Source organism: Leucoraja erinacea, chromosome 28, assembly GCF_028641065.1.
Source record: "Leucoraja erinacea ecotype New England chromosome 28, Leri_hhj_1, whole genome shotgun sequence".
NCBI classification, from domain to species: Eukaryota; Metazoa; Chordata; class Chondrichthyes; order Rajiformes; family Rajidae; genus Leucoraja; species Leucoraja erinaceus.
This window is the reverse complement of record NC_073404.1, coordinates 4,028,734-4,053,703: the sequence shown is the minus strand read 5'-3', so window position 1 is coordinate 4,053,703 and position 24,970 is coordinate 4,028,734. Positions and strand designations below refer to the sequence as shown.

General features: G+C 49.0%; 1 protein-coding gene across 7 annotated transcripts in view; it reads left to right on the top strand.

Annotated features, from left to right (window-relative positions):
• Positions 1–24,970, top strand: part of LOC129710524 (rap1 GTPase-activating protein 2-like) — a 340,168-nt gene that overhangs the window by 157,169 nt on the left and 158,029 nt on the right. The window lies entirely within an intron of this gene.

The following is a 24,970-nucleotide window of genomic DNA, read 5'->3' as shown; positions in this document are numbered from 1 at the left end:
TCCCCGTGACCCGCATGGGTTTTCTCCGGTTCCCTCCCATATTCCTACAACATGAGGGTTTGTCGGTTAATTGGCTTCGGTCAGATTGCAAATTGCCCCTAGTGTGTGTAGGATAGTCGTTCGTGTCCGGGGGGGTGGGGGGGGGTCGCTGGTCGGCACGGACTCGATGGGCTGAAGGGCCTGTTTCTGTGCTGTATCTCCAAAACTAAAAATTAAAAATGCTGTTGGCAATTTGGGCGAAGTGGCGAGTGTGGGAAAAGTTAATCTCCTCCCACACCACAAAGATGTACAGGTTTGTAGGCTATTGGCTTCTGTAAATTGTAAATTGGCCCAAGTGTGTAGGATAGTGCTAGTGTACGGGGTGATCGCTGGTTGGCACAGACTCGGCGGGCCGAAGGGCCTGTTTCCACACTGTTTATCTAAAGTCTAAAGTCTCTAAAGGAAATGGGCAGAGAAAGTTTCAAGTCAAGTCAAGTCACTTTTATTTCTATAGCACATTTAAAAAACAACTCTCGTTGGCCAAAGTGCTTTACATTGGCGGAGGTGCCAAGGTTATTCAACATTGGTTCATCGATTAAGTACAAACATAAACACATACATATAGCCCTTCCTCAGAGGACGTCAAGAAAGGCTTGAGAGCTTTGCATCAAGATGGATAGAAACCTAGAAAACATAGAAATTAGGTGCAGGAGTAGGCCATTCGGCTCTTCGAGCCTGCACCGCCATTCAATATGATCATGGCTGATCATCCAACTCAGTATCCCGTACCTGCCTTCTCTCCATACCCCCTGATCCCCTTAGCCACAAGGGCCACATCTAACTCCCTCTTAAATATAGCCAATGAGCTGGCCGACTACTCTCTGCGGCAGAGAGTTCCAGAGATTCACCACTCTCTGTGTGAAAAAAGTTCTTCTCATCTCGGTTTTAAAGGATTTCCCCCTTATCCTTAAGCTGTGACCCCTTGCCCTGGACTTCCCCAACATCGGGAGCAATCTTCCTGCATCTAGCCTGTCCAACCCCTTAAGAATTTTGTAAGTTTCTATAAGATCCCCTCTCAATCTCCTAAATTCTAGAGAGTATAAACCAAGTCTATCCAGTCTTTCTTCATAAGACAGTCCTGACATCCCAGGAATCAGTCTGGTGAACCTTCTCTGCACTCCTCAGATTTGGAGACCAAAACTGTACGCAATACTCCAGGTGTGGTCTCACCAAGACCCTGTACAACTGCAGTAGAACCTCCCTGCTCCTATACTCAAATCCTTTTGCTATGAAAGCTAACATACCATTTGCTTTCTTCACTGCCTGCTGCACCTGCATGCCTATTTTCAATGACTGGTGTACCATGACACCCAGGTCTCGCTGCATCTCCCCCTTTCCCAATCGGCCACCATTTAGATAATAGTCTGCTTTCCTGTTTTTACCACCAAAATGGATAACCTCACATTTATCCACATTATACTGCATCTGCCAAACATTTGCCCACTCACCCAGCCTATCCAAGTCACCTTGCAGTCTCCTAGCATCCTCCTCACAGCTAACACTGCCCCCCAGCTTAGTGTCATCCGCAAACTTGGAGATATTGCCTTCAATTCCCTCATCCAGATCATTAATATATATTGTAAATAGCTGGGGTCCCAGCACTGAGCCTTGCGGTACCCCATTAGTCACTGCCTGCCATTGTGAAAAGGACCCGTTTACTCCTACTCTTTGCTTCCTGTTTGCCAGTCAGGATGCTGCCTGACCCGCTGAGTTCCTCCAGCAGTTTTTTGCTCAAGATGCCAGCATCTGCAGTCTCTTGTGCCTCCAAAAGATTTCGGGAAGTGCTCAGAGCCTCCTTCAAGATGGACAACGTTCGCATTGATTACAGGCAGTGTCTGTTCCATTGATCACTCAAACCATGAATGGAATATGTAGGATTGAATTGAGAACTCCAGGACCATGCACTGGGCCACGCCATGGTCCATGTCTGAGTGGTGGAACACGGGACATGGAACAGTACAGTATAGGAACAGGCCCTTCGGCCCACAATGTCTGTGCTGAAAATGATACTTGTTCACCATGTCCCTCCATTCCCTGCGTATCCAGAAGTCCTTTAAATGCCAATCATATCTGCCTCCACCACCACCCCCGGCAACACGTTCCAGGCACCCACCACCCTCTGTAAAAAAAAACCTGCCCCACACATCAAGATTCAAGATTCAAGATTCAATTTATTTGTCATTTGGACCCCTTGAGGTCCAAACGAAATGACGTTTCTGCAGCCATACATTACAAACAAATAGACCCGAGACACAACAACACAACATAATTTACATAAACATCCATCACATCGCTGTGATGGAAGGCCAAAAAAACTTCTCTCGCCACTGCACTCTCTCCCCCCTCTCCCCGATGTCAGAGTCAAAGTCAAAGCCCCCGGCTGGCGATGGCGATTGTCCCGCGGCCATTAAAGCCACGCCGGGTGGTGCAAGGTCACAAACCGGGTCTTGGTGTTAGAGCCCCCGGCGTGCGCTCGCAGAGTCCCGCGGCCATTCCAAGCCGCACGGTGCGGTGCTGTAAGGCCCCGCTCCAGGAGCTCTTCGACCCCGCAACTCAGGCGGGAGAAGTCGCGTTGCGGCAGCCCTGAAAAGTGGTCTCCCTCCAGGGACCCGCGGGCTCCCGGTGCCGCCGTCCGCCAGACCCGCAGTTGCAGCCTCCGAATCGCCGGAGGTCGGGCCGCAGCAGCAGCAGCGCTCCACCACCGCTCCACCCGCTCCGGACTCGGCCTGCTCCGCGGCGGTGAGGTGAGTCTTCGGCACCAGAGTCCCCAGTCTTCTCCTGTTGGAGGCCGCTTAGAACTCTTAGAATCACCTTAGAACTCTGCCCCTCCCACCTTCAAGCTATGACCAATCATTTATATTACCACCCTGGGGGGGAAAGGTTCTGAGTGTCTACCCTATCTATGCCTCGCATCATTTTATATCCTTCTATCAGGTCTCCCCTCAACCTCTGGCATTCCAGAGGAAATAATGCGAGTCTGTGGCTAATACGCGCTAATCCAGACATCATGTTCTGCACTCTCTCCAAAGCCGCCAGATTCAGATTCAGATTCAACTTTAATTGTCATTGTCAGTGTACAGTACAGAGACAACGAAATGCATTTAGCATCTCCCTGGAGAGTGACATAGAATATGATTTCAATAAATAAATCTATTTACATGCATACATTCATAGTGTTTTTCCTGTGGGAGGAGTGTCCGGTGGGGGGGTTGATTGGCAGTCACCGAGGTACGTTGTTGAGTAGAGTGACAGCCGTTCCTGGACCTGCTGGTTCGGCAACGGAGAGACCTGTAGCGCCTCCCGGATGGTAGGAGGGTAAACAGTCCATGGTTGGGGCGAGAGCAGTCCTTGGCGATGCTGAGCGCCCTCCGCAGACAGCGCTTGCTTTGGACAGACTCAATGGAGGGGAGCGAGGAACCGGTGATGCATTGGGCAATTTTCACCACCCTCTGCAGTGCTTTCCGGTCGGAGACAGAGCAGTTGCCATACCATACTGTGATACAGTTGGTAAGGATGCTCTCGATGGTGCAGCGGTAGAAGTTCACCAGGATCTGAGGAGACAGATGGACCTTCTTCAGTCTCCTCAGGAAGAAGAGACGCTGATGAGCCTTCTTGATCAGAGTTGAGGTATTGTGGGTCCAAGAGAGGTCATCGGAGATGTTGACCCCCAGGAACCTGAAGCTGGAAACACGTTCCACCTCCGTCCCGTTGATGTGGATGGGGGTGTGCGTGCCGCCCCTAGACTTCCTGAAGTCTACAATGGGCTCCTTAGTCTTCTTGGAGTTAAGGGCCAGGTTGTTGTCAGCGCACCATGCTGCTAGGAGCTGGACCTCCTCCCTATAGGCCGACTCATCGTTGTTGTTGATGAGACCAATCACCGTTGTATCATCTGCATACTTGATGATGGTGTTAGTACCATGTACAGGTGTGCAGTCATAGGTGAAGAGGGAGTAGAGGAGGGGGCTCAGCACACAGCCCTGTGGAACGTCGGTGTTCAGGGTGAGGGTTGAAGATGTTTGCTTGTCTAACCTAACAGACTGGGGTCTGTTGGTTAGAAAGTCCAGTATCCAGTTGCAGAGGGAGGGGTCGATGCCCAGGTTACCGAGTTTGGTGATCAGTTTAGAGGGTATAATGGTGTTGAATGCTGAGCTGTAATCAATGAACAGCATTCTTACATAAGTGTCTCTGTTGTCAAGGTGGGAGAGGGCGGAGTGAAGTGCCGTTGAGATGGCATCCTCCGTACTCCTGTTCTTGCGGTAGGCAAACTGATAGGGATCCAATGTGGGGGGTAGGCAGCTTTTGAGGTGTGCCAGGACCAGCCTCTCGAAGCACTTGGTGATGATGGGGGTAAGTGCAACTGGGCGGAAGTCGTTGAGGCTTGCCGCAGTGGAGTGTTTTGGCACCGACACGATTGAGGTGGTTTTAAGGCACGTGGGGCCAACTGCTTGGGCAAGTGACAGGTTGAAGATGTCAGTCCAGACGTCTGTCAGCTGCGCAGCACAGGCCCTGAGGACGCGCCTGGGGATGCCGTCAGGGCCAGCAGCTTTACGTGCATTAGTCCTACTCAGTGCCACGTACACGTCGTAGGGGGTGAGTGTGAGGGGTTGGTGATCGGCAGGTAGCACAGCCTTGATGGCTGTCTCTAGATTGTCCCTGTCGAAGCGGCCATAGAAGCGGTTAAGCTCAAGGAAGGAGGCGTCGCTGGATGTGGGGGTGATGTTGGAGGGTCTGTAGTCCGTGATGGCCTGGATGCCTTCCCACATGCGTCGGGGGTCGGAGTTGTTGTTGAAGTGCTCCTCAATCCTGAGCTTATGGCAGTGCTTGGCCTTCCTGATGCCCCTCTTCAGATTAGCCCTGGATGAACTGTAGGCTCGGTGTCCCGTGCTTTCAGCAGTAGCCTGACCTCGCTGTTCATCCATGGCTTCTGATTTGGGAATATGGTCACCCGTTTGAGGGAGGTGACACTATTGATGGTGGAGTTTATAAAGTCCAGAACAGAGGATGTGTAGGAATCAATGTCCGTGTGGGAGTCAAGGGTGGCCTGGGCTGCAAACGCCTTCCAGTCAGTGTTTCCAAAACACTGCTGAAGTGTGGAGTCCTCTTTCTCTGACCAGACTTTAACTGTCCTCACAGTTGGTTTAACCCGTCTGATGAGTGGGGAGTACGTAGGGAGCAGGAACAATGAGACGTGATCAGACTGACCAAGGTGGGGGAGGGGGATGGCTTTGTAAGCTTCAGCCATGTTGGTGTAGACTTTGTCCAGTGTCTTGTCTACTCTAGTGGGGAAGGATACATGTTGGTGGAATTTGGGGAGTACAGTCTTCAGGTTGGAGTGATTGAAGTCACCCGCAACAATGAAGGCTGCCTCGGGGTTGTGCGTCTGTTGTTTGCTAATGGCAGTATGCAGCTCTTTCATTGCATGCTTGGCATTAGCATCAGGAGGGATATAGGCTGCAGTCACAACAGTGGAGGTAAACTCTCTGGGCAGATAGAACGGTCTGCATCTAACCAAGATGAACTCAAGGTTAGCTGAGCAGTGACTCTCGATGATGGTGGAGTCCGTGCACCATGCTTTATTTAACTAAATGCACAGACCCCCATGTCTGGTCTGTTGTCCTGTCCGCTCGGAGTAAATGATGCCCCGTTAGCTGGATGGCGCTATCACGAACGTCGATGTTGAGCCAAGTTTCCGTGAAGATCAGGATGTTGCAGTCTTTGGTCCAGTTGTGGGAGGTGATCCTTAGCCGGAGTTTGTCCATTTTGTTTGCCAGTGAGCGCACGCTGGCGAGGAAAAGGCTAGGAATCGTTAGCCTGTGTGGGGCTAGCTCGAACCTGGCCTTTAACCCACCTCTGCGTCCCCAACGGTGCTTTCGTACGCGTCGTCGTCTGTTGGTGCTTCCGGTCAGCCGAGCTGGCTTGGTGCGCGCTGGTGTTCTGCCGCTCCGTTGCTCCGCGCCTCCGTGACTCCGCTGGTGTTCTCCAGCCCCGAGGCTCCGCTGGCGGTCTCCAGCCCCGCATCCTTCCTGTAATGGGGTGACCAGAACTGCACGCAATACTCCAAATGTCCATAGTCCAATAAAGCTGTATCATGACTTCCTGACTCTTGCACTCATTGCCCTGACCGATGAAGGCAAGCATACTATCTGCCTTTGTTCCCACTCTATAAAACATAGAGCATAGAACAGTACATCACAATACCTGGTCCCTTTGGCCCACAATGTCTGTGCCGAATATGGTGCCAAGATGGTCGCTTCCTTACCTGCATAACCCATATCTCTCCTGCACACTTGAGTTTTGTTTAGAGATACAGCGTGGAAACGGGCCCTTCAGCCCACCGAGTCCACACTGATAATCGATTATCCACTTACACCAGCTCTGCGATATCCCACTTATGTATCCTATTGACAGAAGCCAATTAACCTAACAAAACACGCGCATCTTTGGGATGTGGGATGAAACTGTAGCACCCAGAGTAAACCCACGTGGTCACAGGGAGAACGTGCAAACTCCATACAGATAGCACCTGAGGTCAGGATGGAACCCGGGCACTTCTGGGCACCATGTTATAGGGAAGATGTTGTCAAGCTGGAAAGGACACAGAGAGGTTTCACGAGGATGTTGCCAGGACTAGAGGATGTGAGCTATAGGGAGAGGTTGAGTAGGCTGGGCCTCTATTCTTTGGAAGGCAGGAGGATGAGGGGAGATCTTATAGAGGTGTACAAAATCATGAGAGGAATAGATCGGGTAGATGCACAGAGTCTCTTGACCAGAGTAGGTGAATCGAGGACCAGAGGACATAGCTCCAAGGTGAAGGGGAAAAGATATAATACAAATCTGAGGGGGTCACATTTTCACACAAAGGGTGGTGGGTGTATGGAACAAGCTGCCAGAGGAGGTAGTTGGGGCTGGGACAATAGACAATAGACAATAGGTGCAGGAGTAGGCCATTCGGCCCTTCATTGTGGCTGATCATCCACAATCAGTACCCCGTTCCTGCCTTTCCCCCATATCCCCTGACTCTGCTATCTTTAAGAGCTCTATCTAACTCTCTCTTGAAAGCATCCAGAGAATTGGCCTCTATCCCAACGTTTAAGAAACAGCAAGACAGGTACATGGATAGGCAAGGTTTAGAGGAATATGGGCCAAATGCAGGCAGGTGGGACTAGTGTAGCTGGGACATTGTTGGCCGGTGTGGGCAAGTTGGGCCGAAGGGCCTGTTTCTATGCTGTATCACTCTACGACTCAATCTCATCCTTGATCCAAAGGGGAGAAAGACCCGTTGACTTACTCCAGCTTTTAGTGTCTATCTTGGGTTTAAACCAGCATCTGAAGTTTCTTCCAATGCTGGACCCAAAGAAGACTGCCAAAGGCTGCCCTGCTACCTCAAGGAGTCAAGTCAAGTCAAGTCAAGTTTATTGGTCACAAACACATACGAGATGTGCAGTGAAATGAAAAGCGGCAATGCTCGCGGACTTTGTGCAAAAAACAAACAAACAAACTACAAACAGAATGGAACAGAATCACATATTCTTTTACATATTACATACTGTGGGAGGAAGGAAAAAGGGGAAAAAAACAGCAATTAAAAAAAGCAGTAGAATGGTACAGTAAAGCTAGTCCCTGGTGAGATAGGAGTTTACAGTCCTCATGGCCTCTGGGAAGAAACTCCTTCTCAACCTCGCCGTTTTCACAGCATGGCAACGGAGGCGTTTGCCTGACCGTCGCAGCTGGAACAGTCCGTTGCTGGGGTGGAAGGGGTCCCCCATGATCTTATTGGCTCTGGACTTGCACCATCATCACCACCATCAGAACCACCTGTTGCGTCTCTGGAATCATTCACCTGTGTTCTTACGGTTCGACAGTTCACAATCTGAGTCGGGATCTGGTGTGCTGTTAATAATCAAAAGCAGAAAATCCAGGGGTTCTGTGCAGTGAGCGACGTTGCTTTAGTTCCAGCTCACTACCCTCAGAAAAGGTGCCCAGGGTTCAACGAGTATAAACACGGCAATCAGATACTTATTCCAGGCTTCCAGCATCCACAACACACACACACGCTCTCATTCCACTCCTGCCATCGGGAAGAAGGTACAGGAGCCTGAAAACTGTAACGCCCAGGTTCAGGAGCACTTTCTTCCCTGCAGACATCAGGCTATTTTAACACGACAACCTCCAAATAGGCTCCAAATTACGCGGAATCAGGGGTGTAATTTTTTACTTTGCACTGGTAATGTTTGTTTATTTGTCTGTTGTGTGTGTGTACGTATGTCTATGCATATATGTATATAGTTAAGTTTAGAGATACAGCGTGGAAACATGCCCTTCGGCCCATTCAGTCCACTCCAACCAACAATTATCCGTACGCTAGTTGTATCCTAAGCGCAACCAGGGACAATGTATAGAACCCAATTCGCACACCTATTTTGGAAACCTGAGCACCCGGAGGAAACCCACGTGGTCATAGGCAGAACGTGCAAACTCCGTACAGGCAGCACCCGTAGTCAGGAGCAAACCCGGGTCTCTGGTGATCTGGCAATGTCAGGCAGTGACTCTACCGCTGCGCCATCCTGCTGCCATGAAGGGTCCCAGGCGGAAACGTCACCTATCCATGTTCTCCAGAGATGCTGCCTGACCCGCTGAGTTACTCCAGCACTTTGCGTCTTTTCTTCGGGTAAAACAGCACCTGCAGTTCCTTGTGTCTGCATAACATGTTGCGAGGGAAACCAGGCTGGTGGTGTTATATAGCCTCCCAAAGGCACAGGAGATACAGGTATATCGGCGAGACCAAACGCAGGTTCGGCCATCGTTTCGCTGAACACCTTCGCTCAGTCCATCTAAACCCACCTGATCTCCTGGTTGCTCAACACTTTAACTCCCCCTCCCATTCCCACACTGACCTTTACTGTCCTGGGCCTCCTCCACTGTCAGAGTGAGTCCCAGCGCAAAATGGAAGAACAGCGCCTCATATTTCACTTGGGTAGTTTACACCCCAGCGGTGTGAACATTGACTTCTCTAACTTCAGGTAGCCCTTGCTATCCCTCTCTCTCTCCATCCTTCTCCCTTCCCAGTTCTCCGACCAGTCTTACTGTCTCCGACTACATTTTACCTCTGTTTGCTTTGTTGTTACCCTTCCCTAAATAACAATGATCTAATCTACGTTTTCCTTGTGCCTCATTCCCTTTGTCGTGTTTTCACACCCTGCACTTCCTTATCTATACACTTCCTTATCTATGAACCCCTGACATCAGTCTGAAGAGAGGTCTTGTCCCGAAACATCACCCATTCCTTCTCTCCCTGTCCCGCTGAGCTACTCCAGCATTTTGTGTCTATGTTGGACATACAGTGTAAGATGAATTCCCATCCATTGTCTAGTTGGACGACTCCCCCACTGAGAACATGCGAGACTGCCCAGGGAACAACGAATGCCTCTTGTTGTGTGCAGTGTGTAGCGAGTCTGCCGGGGAATGTTCTCTGCAGCTGTGACTCAGAGAGACTGTGTCTTTCGACTTGCCTTCCCATCCCCAACTTGAGTGACGAAAATAGCTTCCGTTTTAACACATTTACTCTTCAGTGCGACTGCCAACTCTCACAGTAGTAAAGTGGGATGAGTCGTATACATTACAGCAGTCGCCGAGATCTCAGCGCTGACTACATCCCCGAATTGCCCCACAATAAGTTCTGTGTTGCCGACTCCCTTCACCCTCTCACCTCTGGGCCCTTGACCTCACCACGCTGTTTCGACAAAGACCAGAGTCAGCATTAAGGGCGGCACAAAGGGCGCGACTGGTCGAGACTCACAGCGCCAGGCACACGGCTTCCATCCTGACCTCGGCTGCCGTCCGTGTGTATAGTTGGCACCTTCTCCCTGTGACGGTGTGAGTCTTCGCCAGTTCCTCCAACAACCTCAAAGATGTGCGGGTTTGTAGGTTAGTTCACCTCTGTACAAATTGCTCCTAATGTGTAGGGAGTGGATGAGAACGTGGGATCACATAGAACTCGTGAGATCGGTCGATGGTCAGCATGCCCATACATCACGGGAATAGGCCCTTAGGCTTAACTTGCCCATGCCGACCAATGTGCCCCCATCTAAGATCATGTTCATAAGTGACAGGAGCAGAATTAGGCCATTCGGCCCATCAAGTCTACCCCGCCATTCAATCATGGCTGATCTATCTTTCTCTCTCAAGCCCATTCTCCTGCCAGCTCTCCACAATCCCTGACACTCATACTAAGAATCTATCTATATAGACAATAGACAATAGGTGCAGGAGTAGGCCATTTGGCCCTTTGATCCAGCACCGCCATTCACTGTGATCATGGCTGGTCATCCCCAATCAGTACCCCGTTCCTGCCTTCTCCCCATATCCCCTGACTCCGCTATTTTTAAGAGCCGTATCTAGCTCTCTCTTGAAAGCATCCAGAGAACCTGCCTCCACCGCCCTCTGAGGCAGAGAATTCCACAGGCTCCTGCCATTCATCTCTAACTTTTCTCTAGTTCTCAAGACATCAACATAACCCGGAAAGGTTGCCTCCCCACAGACGCTGCTTGATCCACTGAGTATTTTCACCGTTTTCTGTTTTCATTTCAGATTTGCAGGGTTTATTATTTGCTTTTCAATTTCAGACCTTCTGAATATCCCGTACATATTACAGCCATTTGGCATATAGTTTTTGTGCATTTAGGACTGACCTGTGGACAGCAGTAATATAATGACAATATCTTAGAAAATAGAAAAACAGAATGGGTTCTTCTACTAAGAGCAGACCTGAAATATTTAGAAATAGCACACAAATTTGAAGTACATTTCGTTTTAGTTTAGTTTAGAGATACAGCGCGGAAACAGGCCCTTCAGCCCACTGAGTTCGTGCTGACCAGTGATCCCCGCACATTAACACTACCCTACACACACTTGGGACAATTCTACATTTCCACCAAGCCAGTTAACCTACAAACCTGTACGTCTTTGGAGTGTGGGAGGAAACCGAAGATCTCGGAGAAAACCCACGGGCAGGTCACGGGGAGAACGTGCAAACTCCGTACAGACAGTACCCGTAGCCGGGGTCGAACCCAGGTTTCTAGCTCCTGTAAGGCAGGAACTCTACTGCTGCGTCACCGTGCTGTCCTTCTCTAAGTCCACACAAAGTTGAGATGAAAAAGACACACTGTGCTGGAGTTACTCAGCGACTCAGCCAACATCTCTGGAGAACATGGATGTGTGACGTCTCGTGTCGGGAGACCTCCACAGACTGATTGCTGGAGGGTGGGGGAAGAAATAACGAAGAGAGGAGGCGGCAGGACAAAGTGTAGCAGCTAATAGGTGGAAGATGGATGCAAAATGCTGGAATCAGGCAGCATCTCTCGATGGAAGGAATGGGTGACGTTTCAGGTCGAGTCGGAAGAAGGGTCTCGAACCGAAACATTACGCATTCCTTCTATCCAAAGATGCTGCCTGTCCCGCTGAGTTACTCCAGCATTTTGTGTCCATCTTCTGTAAACCAGCATCTGCAGTTCCTTCCTTAAATGCTACTCTCCTATCTGCCTCCATCACCACCTCAGGAGATGCATTCCAGGCACTCAGCACCAGCTGGGTCCTAAGGTCAGGTCATAAGGAATAGGAGTAGAATTAGGCCATTCGGCCCATCGAGTCTAATCTGCCATTCAATCATGGCTGACCTAACCCCATTCTCCTGCCTTCTCCCCATAACCTCTGACACCCATACTAATCAGGAATCTATCTAACTCTGCTTTAAAAATATCCACTGACTTGGCCTCCACAACCTTCTGTGGCAAAGAGTTCCACAGATTCACCACCCTCTGACTAAAGACATTTCTCCTCATCTCCTTCCTAAAAGAACATCCTTTAATTCTGAGGCTGTGACCTCTAGTCTTAGACTCTCCCAGTAATGGAAACATCCTCTCCACATCCAAACCTTTCACTCTTCTGAACATTTCAACGAGGTCCCCCCTCTTTCTTCTAAACTCCAGCGAGTGCAGGCCCAGTGCTGTAAAACCCACTCATTCCTGGGATCATTAGTGTAAATCTCCTCTGGACCCTCTCCAGAGCCAGCGCATCCTTCCTCAGATATGGTGCAGATATGGGTTAAAGAAAACTCATGGCTACATGGTTTTGGTTGGGTCACAAAAATGCCCTGATGTCAAGACTTATTCCTTCTTTAAATCAGTGTCAGGTGGGATCTTAGTTTAATGCCAGTTCCGTTTAGTTTCCTGTCACATGTGTGGAGGTACAGTGAAAAGCTTTTGTTGCGTGCTAACCAGCCAGCAGAAAGACAATACATGACTGCAATCGAGCCATTTACAGTGTGCAGATACATGATAAGGGAATAACGTTTAATGCAAGGTAAAGCCAGTAAAGTCCAATCAAGGATAGTCCGAGGGTCACCAAAGAGGTCGATAGTAGTTCAGGACCAGCTCTCTGATTTTGGTAGGATGATTCAGTTGCCTGATAACAGCTGGAATAGAAAGAAACTGTCCCTGAATCTGGAGGTGTGCCTTTTCACACTTTAATACCTTTTGTCCGATGGGAGAGGGGAGAAGAGGGAGTGGCTTATGGAAAAGTGACACTTATGGAAGGGTGACAATTCTACGGTATCCCACTGTCTCATCTACTCCCGACACACGAGGGGGCAATTTACAGAGGGCCGATTAACCCACAAACCCGCACGCCTTTGGGATGCGGGAAGAAGCCGGAGCACCCGGAGGAAACTCGCACGGTCACGGGGAGAACGTGCAAACTTCTCACACGCAAACGAGGTCAGTCAGGACGGAAGCCGGGGCCTCGTGCACCGTGAAGCAGCGGCTCTACCCGCCGCGCCACCGTGACCGCCTCTGGTAAACGTTGCAACGAGGAGCCTGTGAGAGAATAAATTCATCTCAAAAAGCTGAATACTCAAAGAACGGCTCGGTTCTCTGAGGGGAACCACATCAAAGGGGAACCTCGTATCCTGTCAGCTCCTGAGGGGAGTTCCCACATCACAGAGTCTGAACATACTGTAACGTGAGGCTTGAATAAAGTGGAACAGTTGAATTTGCTGTCATCGCCTCAAAACATAAATCTACTGTGGTTGGAAATATGTTGGATGGAACTGCAGATGCTGGTTTAAACCAAAGGTAGGCACAGAGTGCTGGAGTAACTCAGCGGGTCAGGCGGCGTCTCTGGAGAGATGTTTCGGGTTGAGACCCTTCTTCAGCCAATAAAACCATCTTGACTGTTGAAACCACACTTGAAGTGGGAAACTGGCGACAGGATGGCATCACTCTAAACCCTCACCTCTGGGAGAGGGGTTTTAATCCAAACCGGCTCAGACAAAGTCTGAAGGAGGGTCTCGACCTGAAAAGTCACCTATACCTTTTCTCCAGAGATGCTGCCTGACCCGCTGAGTTACTCCAGCATTTTGTGTTTACTGTGGCTGGGAATCTTTAGTTAAGTCTAGATAGACACAAAGTGCTGGAGTAACTCAGCGGGTCAGGCAGCACCTCTGGAGAAAAGGAATAGGTGACTTTTCGGGTGCAAAGACGTGCAGGCTTGCAAAAATTCATACTGTTTTCGCATCTTTATTCTGTCGTATTGTGTGTAAATTGATGATAAAAAAAAAAAGAATTGAATCCATTTTAAAATAAGGCTGTAACATAACAAAATGTGGACAAAATGAATACTTTCTGAATGCACTGTAGGTTAATTGGCTAGGTATAAATGGAAATTTGTCCTCCCTTGTGTGTAGGATAGTGTTAATGTGCGGGGATCGCTGGTTGGCACGGACTCGGTGGGCTGAATGGCCTGTTTCTGCGCTATACCTGTAAACTAATCTAAACTAAACTCTGTAGAACATGGATAGAGTCACAGAGTTAAGGGTCTGTCCTACTGTACGAGCTAATTCAAGAGCTCTCCCAAGTTTAAAAACAAATCAAACTCGTGATAAGCGCGTAGAATGTATGTAGCGGGTACGTCAGAGCTCGGGACGTCTCTTAGCGGCTCGTAACGTTAACGGTAGGTACTCGGGAAACACGGTAAGCTCGTGAAGACTCGTGAAGATTTTTCAACATGTTGAAAACTGTCCACAACAGTCCCCGGGTATCGACGAGTGGCCATTACCGTAATTCTCTGAGTTTGAATCAGGGGAAACTCGGGAGACTCTTGAATTAGCTCGTACAGTGGGACAGGCCCTTTATACAGCTCTACCACAGGCCCTTCAGCCCAACACGTCCCTGCTGGCCAAGATGCCCCATCTGTACTTGGTGCCTTTTTTCATCTCAACTTTGTGTGGACTAAGACAATGGAAATAATAAATCTACTCCACATTTGTGTGCTGTTTGTAATGCTGGCAAGATGCCTCTTAGTTCTTAGTTCCCCTTAGAACTGTGGCAATTCCCTTAGGACAGTGGCAATTCTTGGTTGGTTTCGTATCAGAAGCTCTTCAGCTCAGGCAGGTGCCCATACAGATTGGGACGATGGTGCAGTGGGTAGAGCCGCTGCCTCACAGCGCCAGAGACCCAGGTTCAATCCTGACCTCAGACGCTAATCTACGCGCAGTTGGTACATCCTCCCCGCGACTGCGTGGATTTCCTCCGGGTGCTCCGGTTTCCTCTCGCATCCCAAAGAGGTGCGGGTTTGTCGGTTAATTGTCCCTCTGTAGATTGCCCCTAGTGTGTAGGGAGCGGATGGGGAAGCGGGATAACGTGGAACTAGTGTGAATGGGCGATCGATGGTCGGCATGGATCCGATGGGCCAAAGGAACAGTTTCCGTGCTGTATCTTTTAATGGATCAATACGTTGCCACAGGAAGAGGTTGTCTAATCTGGTGCAGGAAATGATGCTATCAGTGTATAACCAGCTATCAAGACAGAGCAGCGGGTGAAGGAATTACTTGCAGTGATAAGTTGAACTTTCTAAAGGTTGGGAACCAGCTACTGGAAAAGAAATCACATTTGCAGGTTTTATAGAAAACATCTGTTTTTTCTGTGCATTTTCCAATTGAATAAGATTCTGAAATCTTTTTGCTGTTCGGATCAGTCGGACAAATGTCACTGGAAGTTTGGGAGGGTAATGTTAACCTTTGTGAGATCTCAAGAGACAAGCATTGGCATCCAACGACAGTCTGAAGAAGGGTCCCGATCCGAAACGTGTTGCAGTTTACTGTAGTTTAGTTCAGTGTCACGTGTAGCGAGGTCCAGTGAAAAGCTTTTGTCTTGTGCTAACCAGTCCGCCTACAACCTCAGCTACTGCATCCGCTGCTCTAGGTGTCAGCTTCTCTATATCGGTGAGACCAAGCGCAGGCTTGGCGATCGCTTCGCCCAACACCTCCGCTCAGTTCGCAATAACCAACCCGATCTCCCGGTGGCTCAGCACTTCAACTCCCCCCACCATTGCCAATCTGACCTTTCTGTCCTGGGCCTCCTCCATTGTCAGAGTGAGGCCCAGCGCAAATTGGAGGAGCAGCACCCCATATTTCGCTTGGGTACTTTACACCCCAGTGGTATGAACATTGACTTCTCTAATTTTAGATAGCCCTTGCTTTCTCCCTCCTTCCCCTCCCACTTCCCAGTTCTCCCACAAAGCCTACTGTCTCTGCCTACTTCCTTTCTTCCCCCCCGCCCCCAACATCAGTCTGAAGAAAGGTCTCGACCCGAAACATCGCCTATTTCAGGTGGGATGCCTGGAGCTGCCAGGGGTGGTAGTGGTGGAGACAAATATGATAGGGGTGTTTAAGAGACATTTGAACGGGCACATGGATATGGAGGGATATGGATCACGGGCAGACAGAGAAGACTTGGCATCGTGTTATGTTGCATCACGTATAAAATTATAAAAGGACTGGACAAGCTAGATGCAGGAAAAAATGTTCCCAATGTTGGGCGAGTCCAGAACCAGGGGCCACACACAGTCTTAGAATAAAGGGGAGGTCATTTAAGGCTGAGGTGAGAAAAAACGTTTTCACCCCCAGAGAGTTGTGAATTTATGGAATTCCCTGCCACAGAGGGCAGTGGAGGCCAAGTCACTGGATGGATTTAAGAGAGAGTTAGATAGAGCTCTAGGGGCTAGTGGAGGCAAGGGATATGGGGAGAAGGCAGGCACGGGTTATTGATAGGGGACGATCAGCCATGATCACAATGAATGGCGGTGCTAGCTCGAAGGGCCGAATGGCCTCCTCCTGCACCTATTTTCTATGTTTCTATGTTGGGCACAGACATTGTGGGCCGAAGGGCCTGTTCCTGCTCTGTACTATTTTGAGAATCCCTTCTATAACACGTGCTATATCCCCATTTACTTTATAGATCCAACCTAAGCCTCGACATCCATGTGTTATTGGTGACTCCGTGTTGCCATTGGTTACAAAGACCAATTTTCGAAAAAGTAGCCATTAAAACCCTGGCCATATTCTGATAGATCCTCTAATTCTACTTCAGGGAGTTCTTTAATGTTTCTGCGAGATCCGGAATGTCCTCTTGACTTCAAATATGATGAAAACATTTTCTTCTCCGTCAATATCTTCTTCTCTAATGACCGGTTGGTGCATCGGACGGCTACCATTAACTGAAATCAATAGCTATCATTGTCCTCCTGAAATTGATATTTCTATGTCTGGATTAGTCACTGCATATGGCCAGCTGAACATAGTTTTGCTTTTCTCGTGAACACTTGCGCTCAGTCCGCCAAGGCCTGCCGGAGCTCCCGTATGCTCCCCCTCCCAATCCCACACTGACCTTTCTGTCCTGGGCCACCTCTACTGGCAGAGTGAGGCCCAGCGCAAATTGGAGTAACTGCACCTCATATTTCGCTCGGGCGGCTTACATCCCAGTGGTATGAACGTTGAATTCTCTAATTGGAGGTAACATGCAAACACAGTTCCACAGTTCACAACGATGTCTCCCTCTCGGGATCACACCATCTCCAGCCAACAGACTATCAGGGAACCTCATCTATTGCCAGCCCTGATTTGGCCTGGTCCTTTCTTGCTTCCAGTTCTTCCCTCCTACCCATCTTGGCCCATGCGTGTTGCTGCTGCTGAATCTTTGTGTGTTTGGGGACGTGGGGCTGGAGGAGAATTTTTTTTTCTTCTTTTAATTTAAACGGGATGGCGGGACTGTCATATGCTGAGAGAATGGAGCGGCTGGGCTTGTACACTCTGGAGTTTAGAAGGATGAGAGGGAATCTTATTGAAACATACGAGATTGTTAAGGGTTTGGACACGCTAGAGGCAGGAAACATGTTCCCGATGTTGGGGAAGTCCAGAACCAGGGGCCACAGTTTAAGAATATTTAGAACGGAGACGAGGAAACACTTTTTTGCACAGAGAGTTGTGAGTCTGTGGAATTCAGTGCATCAGAAGGACGGTGGAGACTGGTTCTCTGGATAATTTCAAGAGAGAGCTAGATATGGCTCTTAAAGATAGCGGAGTCAGGGGAGAAGGCAGGAACGGGGTACTGATTGGGGATGATCAGCCGTGATCACATTGAATGGCGGTGCTGGCTCGAAGGGCCGAATGGCCTACTCCTGCACCTATTGTCTATTGTCTATTGTCAGTGTGAAGAAGGGTCCTGAGCCGAAACGTCACCTACCCATTGTCTAAAAGAGACGCTGGCTGACGGGCTGAGCTACTCCAGCGCCTTGTGTCTATCTTTGCTTTTCTCCTCCAGTCTTGGAGTTGTAATTTGCAGTCGAGAGGCTCGGTTCTCTGCTCTAGGTTCTATGAGTGAGCACTGCTGGAGCTGCAGCCTCGCGGCGCCAGTGACCCGGGTTCGATCCCGACCTTGGGTGCTGTCTGTGTGAAGTTTGCACGTTCTCTCTGTTAGCGCGCGCGTTTTGCACCGGGTGCTCCCACATCCCAAAGACGTGGGGGTTTGTAGGCTAATCGGCCCTCTGTAAATTGCCCCCAGTGTGTAGGGAGTGGATGAGCAAGTGAGATAACATGGAACTAGTGTGAAGTGGCGAATCAATGGTCGTCGTGGACACATTGGGCCTAAGGAGGCTGGGGACCTGAAATGCCATCTACTCCAGCGTTTTGTGTCTATCTTCAGTGTAAAGCAGCATCTGCAGTTCCTTCCTGCACATTATTCATCTTACAGTTCAATTCCATTTGGAGGTAATTTTTATCTTTCTCAATAACCTCTGGAAAGATTTATTCATCAGCCAAATACTAAATATTTAAAAGAGTGACATACACGATGGCGCAGCGGGTAGAGCCGCTGCCTTACAGCACCTGACCTCGGGTGCTGTCTGCGTGGAGTTTGCATGTTCTCCCTGTGACCGCGTGCGTTTCCTCCGGGTGTTCCAGTTTCCCCCCTATCCCGAAGACGTGGGGGTTTGTACATTAATTGGCCCCTCTGTAAATTGCCCCCAGTGTGTAGGGAGTGGGTGAGCAAGTGGAATAACATAGAACTAGATCGGGTGTGAATGGGTGATCGTTGGTCAGCATAGACTTGATGGGCCGAAGGGCCTGTTTCCATCCTGTATCTCCAAAACCTAAAGTAAAAAACTTAAAGCCATTTATTTTACAAGCTAATTATTCCTTGGCTCTGTGGTCTGATCAACCAGTTTGAGAAGATCTATGCTGGTGGGATAAATAACTTAGTTATTTCAAAGTGCCCGGGGAAGTTGTCTCAGAGTTGTGAGGTGGCAGTTTCACTTCCTGAAGTGGTCTTTCTTGCCGTGTTTAAGATTCCCACCCTACCTTGCTGGGTCACCACAAGAATGAACCATTAATATTTATATTGTGACATGAATTTAGCAGCAAAGGACCCAGATTCAGTCCAGACCTCGGGTGCTGCCTGTACGGAGTTTGCACGTTCTCCCTGTGACCGCGTGGGTTTTCTCCAGGAGCTCCAGTTTCCTCCCTCATCCCAAAGACATACAAGTTAATTGGCCTCTCTACATTGCCCCTGGTTTAGTTTAGTTCAGAGATACCGCGTGGAAACAGGCCCTTCGGCCCAACGAGTCCGTGCCGACCAGCGATCCCCACTGACACTATGTTACACACACAGAGACAATTTACAATTGTACCAAGCCGATTAGCCTACGAACATGTACTGTACGTGTTTGGAGTGTGGGAGGAAACCGGGACACTCGGAGAAAACCCACGCAGGTCACGTTGAGAACGTACAAACTCCGTACAGGCAGCACCCGTAGTCAGGATCGAACCTGGGTCTCTGGCACGGTAAGGCAACGACTCTACCGCTGCGCTACCCTGCCGCCATGAAGGGTCTCAGCCGGAAACGTCACCTATCCATATTCTTCAGAGATGCTGCCTGACCCACTGAGTTACCCCAGCACTTTGTGTCCTTTAGTGGGCTGAGGGGGCCCGTTTCCACGCGGTAGCTCTTAACACAGAGCCACACTGACACCAACACCCAAAACTCCCACCTCCACTGTCAAGAATGAAACGCATCACTGTTCTTCCATTGTTGTCGTGTCTAAGTACTAGGCCGCTTCCCCGGCATGATACGATACAAACTTTATTTATCCCAAGTGGGAAATGGGTCCGGCAACAGTCATCAAAGACAAGCTACATGAAACATGAAATTAAAGTGACGAGTGGAAAGGATTGGGGATGTGCAAAGATTGGGGGGGGGGGGGGGGAGCCAGTCTACCCCATGACAGAAGGGGGAGGAGTTGTACAGTTTGATAGCCACAGGGAAGAAGGATCTCCTCCAAGACCAACCTCCAGTCAATCCAACTCCAACTCCGCCCCCAGGACGGAGCCAGCCTTCCTGATGAGCTTGTTCACCCTGTTGGCGTCCGCAGCCTTCGCCCTGCTGCCCCCAGCACACGGCAGCGAAGATGTTGAAGGAGCGGAGCCTTCTCAAGAAATACAGCCGGCTCTGTCCCTTCTTGAACAGGGCCTCAGCATTCCCAGACCAGTCCTGTTTACTGTCCAGTGAGACCCAGTGGGAGGGGCTGCACCAGGAGTTCCATTTCCTCTGCTTCCAAGATGGCGGCCAACACGGGCGACTATTTATGTGCTGACCACAGAAGCAGATCTCTAAAGCACCTCATATTCCGCTTGGGGAGCCTGCATCCGGCGGGCATGAACATTGAATTCTCCCAATTTTGTTAGGCCTTGCTGTCTCCTCCCCTTCCTTAGCCCTCGAGCTGCCTCCTCCCATCCCCCAGCCCTCGGGCTCCTCCTTCTCCTTTCTCCTTCCTTCTCCCCGCCACCCCCTATCAGTCTGAAGAAGGGTTTCGGCTCGAAACGTTACCTATTTCCTTCGCTCCATAGATGCTGCTGCACCCGCTGAGTTTCTCCAGCATTTTTGTGTACCAGCAGATCTCCAAACTCACATCACAATTGCTCCACACACTAAAGGGCCTGCCACACTTGGCCGTCATTTGTGCATCATGCAGATGGCGTGCAAAGGTTTTGTACATCACAAAATCCTGCGACGCCGCGCGCAGCCATGCGTCACTGCCTATGTTATCGCGCACCACGCGCGCATTACGTGCGTGTCACGCGTGCATAGACGCCCAAGACACACTGCAAATGGATCGATTGTAATCATGCATTGTCTTTCTGCTGACAGGTTAGCATGCAACTAAAGCTTTTCACTGTACCTCGGTACAGGTGACAATAAACTGAACTGGAACTATTTTAGTTCATTTTTGTGTTCGTTAGAGATTGTAAATGGTCCCAAGTGTGTGTAGGATAGTGTTAGTGTACAGGGTGATCACTCGTCGACACGGACTCGGTGTGCCGAAGGGCCTGCTTCCACGGCGTGTTTCTAAACTTAACTAAACTGTACACAAAACTCCAAATGCGGCCTAACCAAAGTCCTCTAAAGCTGCATCCTGACTTACTGACTCTTATGGCCCTGTCCCACGGTACGAGTTCATTCCAAGAGCTCTCCCGAGTTTAAAAAAAATCAAACTCGTGGTAAGCACGGAGAATGAACGTAGTGGGTAAGTCGGAGCTCGGGGACGTCTCTTAGCGGCTCGTACCGCTAACGGCAGGTACTCGGGAAGACTCGCTAACGGCAGGTAAGCACGGGAAGACTCGTGAAGATTTTTCAACATGATGAAAAATGTCCACGAGAGCCCCGAGTACCGACGAGTGGCCATTGCCGTAAATCTCCGAGTTCGAATCAGGGCAAACTCGGGGAGAGCTCTCGGAATGAACTCGTACCGTGGAGCAGGGCCATAACACTCTGTCCTCGACCGATGAAGGCTATCATAGCCGATGCCTTCTTTACCACCCAGTTAATACTCAGTTATTTGGCAGAGGGTCGTCTTTCTTACACATGTGAATGTTCAGTTCATTTAGTTTATGGTCACATGTACAGTGAAAGGCTTTTGTTGTGTGCTTTTGAACGCCCACATGAACACCCATTCAACACACCTGCAGTGACCTCCTGTTTCAATGAACAGATCATGATTTGAAATGAAGGCTGGGCCCAGCAATATTTCCTCTTGCTCTTTATAAGATTGTGAATGATGGTATTTTTATTTCAGTCCGGGTAACAGTTGGTGTCACCAAACAATAAATTGTCTTGTTCCTGAGCTGACTCAGCTCCTTCATTGAGGCTATAAATCTTCTGTGTCCCTGAAATTTCGAGTTCTTTGTATCCACGGGCTTCGTGTCTTTCTCTGCGGAAAAAACAGAGTTGCTGCCTCACAGCACCAGAGACCCCGGTTCGATCCAGGCCTGTGCTGAGTTTGCACGTTCTCCCCGTGACCACGTGGGTTTTCTCTGGGAGCTCCGGTTTCCTCCCACACTCCAAAGATGTGCGGGCTTGTAGGTTGATTGGATTCGGTAAAAATTGAAAACTGGGACAGTGCTAGTGTACGGAGTGGTCGCTGGTTGGTGTGGAATCCGTAGGCCGAAGGCCCTGCATCTATAAACTAAACTAAACTAAACTAAATTAAACACTCATTGAGGGCTTTGTCCATCTCCTGTGGCTCCACATACAGGTGACCACTTTGGTTTCTGAAGGGCCCTATTCTCTCTCTCTCGAGTTCTCCTTTTACCCTTAATGTACATAACATGATACACCTGACATTAAGCCAGTATTAATATCAATAAATCTCTTTGGACTATTGAACATTATCTGCTGGAGCTATCTCCTGCCTCTTTTTTGCCTTCCTGATTCCCTTGTAAAGAATGCTGCTCAGTCCTCGATGCTCCTCCATATGATCCTAGCTGCCTATACTAGGCCCAAACCTCCTTTATCCTGACCAGAGACTCCATTTCTCTCGAAGATCGACACAAAAAGCTGGTGTAACTCAGCAGAACAGGCAGCATCTCTGGAGAAAAGGAATGGGGGGCATTTTGGGTCAAGACCCTTCTTCAGACTGATAGGGTAGAGGGAGATGAGGAAGGGTAAGGTGTGAAAAGGAGACATCAAAGGAGATGTGGGTTAAGGAAAATGCAGAATAGATCATTGTAATCTAGGAGAAGGTGACAACAAAGAGATAACATTTAATCAGAGGGACAGTCAGACTGGTCGGAGAACTGGGAAGGGGGAGGGATGGAGAGAGAGAGAAAGGAAGGGAAGAAGTCCCTTCATCTGCTCATGAATCCTAGGTGGTAAAACATTGCTTTTCAAAAACTCATGATGCCGTTCTGAAGATGTGCCTGGTTATTCCTCTTAGGTTTTATTTGTTTTAATCCATCCTGTCTTTATAATATGGACTGAGGATGCCCTACCACAGCTTTCCTAGACAGGACATAGAACATAGAATGGTATAGCATGGGAACAGGCCCTTCGGCCCGTAATACTGTGCTGAAAATTAAGCCAAGACCAACTCTTATCTGCCTGCACATAATCCATATCCATCCATTTCGTAGAATTAGCTAGAAGGTGAGTCATAGAGTGATACAGCGCGGAAACAGGCCCTTCAGCCCGACATACCCACGCCGGCCACCATGCCCCATCTACACTAGTCCCACCTGCCTACATTTGGCCCATATCCCTCTAAACTGGTCCTCTTCATGTACCTGTCCAAATGTCAACTACTTCCTCTGCCAAAGCGTTCCATATACCCACCGCCTTGTGTAAAAAAAAGTGCCCCTCTGTTAAATCTATTAAATGGAGTTCCTATTATTTGTTTAAGAAAAAACTGCAGATGTTGGAAAAATCGAAGGTAGACAAAATGCTGGAGGAACTCAGTGGGTGAGGTAGCATCTATGGAGAGAAGAAATGGGCGACGTTTCTGGTCGAGACCATTCTTCAGACTGATCTATTCCTATTAAATCTTTCCCCCCCTCACATTAAACCTATGTCTTAATTCGCCTACTCCGGGTAAAAGATGTACGACTCAACATGCCTTTATTTCCTCTGACTACATGATCATAAGGTCATAAGTGATAGGAGTAGAATGAGGCCATTCAGCCCGTCAAGTCTACTCCGCCATTCAATCATGGCGGATCTATCTCTCCCTCCTAACCCCATTCTCCTGCCTTCCCCCCATAACCTCTGACACCCGTACTAATCTAGAATCTATCTATCTCTGACTTTAAAATATTATTTGACGGTCCCCACAACCTTCTGTGGCAAAGAATTCCACAGATTCACCACCCTCTGCCTAGGGAAATTTCTCCTCATCTCCTTCCTAAAAGAGCGTCCTTTAATTCTGAGGCTGTGACCTCTAGTCCTGAACGCTCCCACTACATGGTGATCAGACTCAGTGATAAATGAGTGAAGATTCAGTTCTGGGCACCGTGTTACAGGAAAGATGTTGTCAAGCTGGAAAGGGTCCAGAGAAGATTTACGAGGATGTTGCCAGGACTTGAGGGCCTGAGCTACAGGGAGAGGTTGAGCAGGTAAGGAGTGCAGAAGGATGAGGGGTGACCTTGTAGAGATGTACAAAATCATGAGAGGAATAGATTGGGTAAACACACAGAGTCTCTTGCCCAGAGTAGGGGAATCCAGAACCAGAACCAGAGGACATGGGTCTAAGCTGAGGGGGGGAAAGATTTAATGGGAACCTGACCGGTACCAATTTCACACAAAATGCGGTGGGTGTATGGAACGAGCTGCCGGAGGAGGTATTTGAGGCAGGTACTATCGCAACGTTTAAGGATAAGGGGTAGGGCATTTAGGACTGAGATGGGGAAAAACCTTTTCACCCAGAGAGTTGAGAATCTGTGGAATTCTCTGCCACATAAGGCAATGGAGGCCAATTCACTGGATGTTTTCAAGAGAGAGTTAGATATGGCTCTGAGGGCTAACGGAATCAAGGGATATGGGGAGAAGGCAGGAACAGGGTACTGATTGGGATGATCAGCCATGACCATATTGAATGGTGGTGATAGGCCGAACGGCCTACCCTGCAGCTATTTTCTATGTTTAAGAAACATTTAGACAGGTACATGGATAGGATAGGGTTGCAGTGATATGGGCGGGTGTAAATGAGGCATGTTGACTCGTGTAAATGAGGCATGTTGGGCGGTGTGGGCAAGTTGGGCCGAAAGGCCTGTTTCCACTCAGTACGACTCTCTGAGACATCATGGTGATCAGAGTCAGTGATAAATCAACGATGATTTTATCAGTGGGGTGTGTGGGCTGGGATGGTGTAACAGGTAAAATCTCATTCTGCCCTTCGTAAATGAAGTCAATGGCTGCACAGTTTATGGGAACAGTTGCTTGTTTGAAGAGCTGATGTAATATTAATCACTGATTTCTACTGTTATTGCCGGCTTCATTGGTCTGCAGCGTGGCGTTATCGCAGTTATGTTTATGGTTCAATATTTTCTTATCTGCCTGTTTGATTTAACTTTTGTCACCACACCGTGACATGTAGAAAAAGTCAACGGTGAACTTTATAAAAGAAATGTAATGTCAAAGCGATATTAGTGCAATGGTTCTTGTCAGTCTGAACCGGACTGAACTGACGTCAGTGAACAGCAGCTCATACAGAAAACAGCCGGCTCTACGCAGTCTCTTTTATTAATATCTATTTTTTTGATGCTATTAAACCGGCTGCA